Below are 3,139 nucleotides of genomic sequence, written 5' to 3'. Positions count from 1 at the left end.
AAGGAAAAAAAGTCACGAGTGACTAAGTGTAGCCAGTTCAGATTTGTGCTAATTGTGTATGTGTTGTAACAAGGTTCTTCTAACTTTTCAACTCTATTCTTGAATTGCTGTCTTATAAAACAAAAATTTTCTGGTAGCAAAGATTTTTCTGGAAGGTGGAGCAAGAGGAAGATGACATTATGAAAAGAAGGAGCAATGCTTAACTGAAATTATAGAGTTCGAAGTATCATTTGAGGGAGAAAAGTAAAACTCAGTGGTCTTTTGTCTTGGTTGAAAGGAATAGTGGACTAAATTTATTTTTAATCACAATAAATACTAATATTAGACAAGTCATATACCTATTTTCCTCTGTTCTATTAAAGTTGTAAATTTCTATATCAACAGTCTTAATGCAAACATGACTTCTATTTTAACTTTCCTTAGAATGCGGGGGGAAAATACATAATAGCAGACAGAGATATAATCTTGTTGAGGAAACCAAATGATTATATAAAAAGATTCGTTTTTAAAACTTCATTAAAAACAAATTATAAGAACAAACCCTAAACTGTTCAGAGTGGTGGGTACTTCTGAGGATTCAGGGAGTGGGATGGGAGAAGTGAACTTTGATTCTTTAGAATTTGGTGCTTTTGTCTTTTTCAAAACAGGAGTGCACCATCTTTATCATTCTGGCAACTTAAAAAGCTTTTTTTTTTTTTTTTTAATGTCATTATCCTATAGCCCAATACTGCAAACACATGGAATAAAGGAACTATGTGGTAGAATTCACACTTACATCAGTATGGCAAATAATAAATACACAGATTATTTGACCTAAAGGAATCTCCAATAAAGGATTCCTGATAGCTTAGTATTCTTTACCACAAATGTCTGCCCAGTTTTTTCTTGTTCTCCTACTTCATAATTCTTGTACATGCATTCTGCTGTCTTCCAACACACAGTAGCTTTAATTAAATTCTATTTCCTTGCTCACAAACAATCTCCTGAGAGAAAATCTTTTAAAATGTCATGTATTTTGTTTGGCCAGCAAAGTGCTTTCAGCACTTTCAAATTAGTTTTCAGTATTTAAGAATTTGGAGATTCCAGGCTGGGGGTGGTAGCTCACACCAGTAAATCCTAGCACTTGGGGAAGCCAAGGCAGTCAGATCACCTGATATCAGGAGTTCGAGACCAAACAGGCCAACATGGTGAAACCCCATCTCTACTAAAAATACAAAAATTAGTGGAGTGTGGTGGTGGGTGCCTGTAGCCCCAGCTACTCAGGAGGCTGAGGCACAAGAATTTCTTGAACCCAGGAGGCAGAGGTTGCAGTGAGCCCAGATGGTGCCACTGAACTCCATCCTGGATGGCAGAGTGAGACTCCATCTCAAAAAACAAAAAGCAAACAAACAAAAAAAAAAAATTGGAGATTCCAGAATCCCCAGCTCCTCTTTGAAGATCAAAAGATCTGACAGCACAGGACCCACATTCCATCATGGCAAAGGGGAGCACTTACAGCTGACCCCTTAGCCTGGGTGCACCCTGTTACCACCCCAATAGGACGGCCAGGGCCGTGTGCCATTTAGCACGGCTCTTGCACTGTCTTTTGTCTTACAGGAAACAGGAAAGTAATTTCTTATTTATGCTCTTATTTTCTTAAAGGGTAGGGAAAAATGAAAAAAAAATCAAGCAGGCAAGATATTTCCAAAAAAGGAGACTATTTCTTTGTAGAAATGAAGATGACTTACCTGTGTTTAATATGCAAACAAAGGGTATCTATCTGAAAGACTCAACTTAATAACCATAAGAAGCCTGCATGCAATAAAGCAAGAAAATAATGTAATGAATTTGTTTTTAAGTGAGAATAAAATTATTTTGTAAAATGCAATTACATGTAAAATAAATATTTGCCTATTTCTAAATCTACTTCATTTTTGTGACCTAATTGGCTCTGTAGTTATTTGAGTTTGACCCCATATTTAGAAGTACCCCCATGACACAGCTACACAGCACCTACCGCTGCCCTACTTCTATAGTCTGAGGAAGTAAACAAAGCCTGTCCAGATCAGCAGTGTTTCTTTTCCACTTCCTTCCTCTTCCTGCTCTGAGCTGTAGTCTACAAAGGTAAGGGCAGCAGCTGTAAAAATTCCTGTTAACACTTCAGCTCCCTGGTCCTTCTTCCTACACAGGGCCTCTCTCTCTAGGTGCACAGACTGACAAAATATCCATATTAGGAGCTGAAGCCTCCCCTTGCTAATGTGGTTCTATTCATTTTTCAAGGTCATAGGCCTTCAGTTACAGCTGCAAACACTCAGGACAGATCTCTAACCCCAGCCTTGACCTCTGTGGGAGGGAGCAGAGAGCTAGTTCAAGACAGCAGCCAAACCTAACAGGCATCTAGTTTGCACAAACATCATGAGCAGATCAGTAGCTGCAGGGTGATGCCAAACGCTGTCAAGGTCCCAATTTTAGGAGGAAGGAAAGGAGACTCTGATGGACTATGTCTGATTCCAATCTGCATCCCTAGGACTGATCACAGTTTAGATCAAGTCCCCAATAAAAGTTTCCTTTATGGGGCCGGGTGCGGTGGCTCACACCTGTAATCCCAGCACTTTGGGAGGCCGAGGTGGGTGGATCCCAAGGTCAAGAGATCGAGAACATCCTGGTCAACATGGCGAAATCCCGTCTGTACTAAAAATGCAAAAAATTATCTGGGCATGGTGGCGCGTGCCTGTAATCCCAGCTACTCAGGAGGCTGAGGCAGGAGAATTGCCTGAACCCAGGAGGCGGAGGTTGCGGTGAGCTGAGATGGCACCATTGCACTCCAGCCTGGGTAACAAGAGCGAAACTCTGTCTCAAAAAAAAAAAAAAGAAGTTTCCTTTATGTAGAATCTAGTTACATTTTCTCTAGAGCCAGCAGGCATCTATCCTCTGCTCCCCCTCATTACTAAGGTCAACCTCTAGTAAAAAGGCTACCTTGTCTTGTAGGTCACAAAATGATTCCACATGGCTTCTCTTATTTGATTCAATCAGATAACTTGAAAGGTAGGTAGGGTTGGTTTATACCATCATCTCCAATGAACAGAAGGCAACATAGAAGTGATAACTTAAAAGAGCTTAGTGTGACATATTCAAGGTCAAAGAAAGAGTGCTGGGCCTC

The sequence above is a fragment of the Callithrix jacchus genome, chromosome 6 (assembly GCF_049354715.1).
Source record: "Callithrix jacchus isolate 240 chromosome 6, calJac240_pri, whole genome shotgun sequence".
Lineage (NCBI taxonomy): Eukaryota > Metazoa > Chordata > Mammalia > Primates > Cebidae > Callithrix > Callithrix jacchus.
This window is presented reverse-complemented; position numbering follows the sequence as displayed.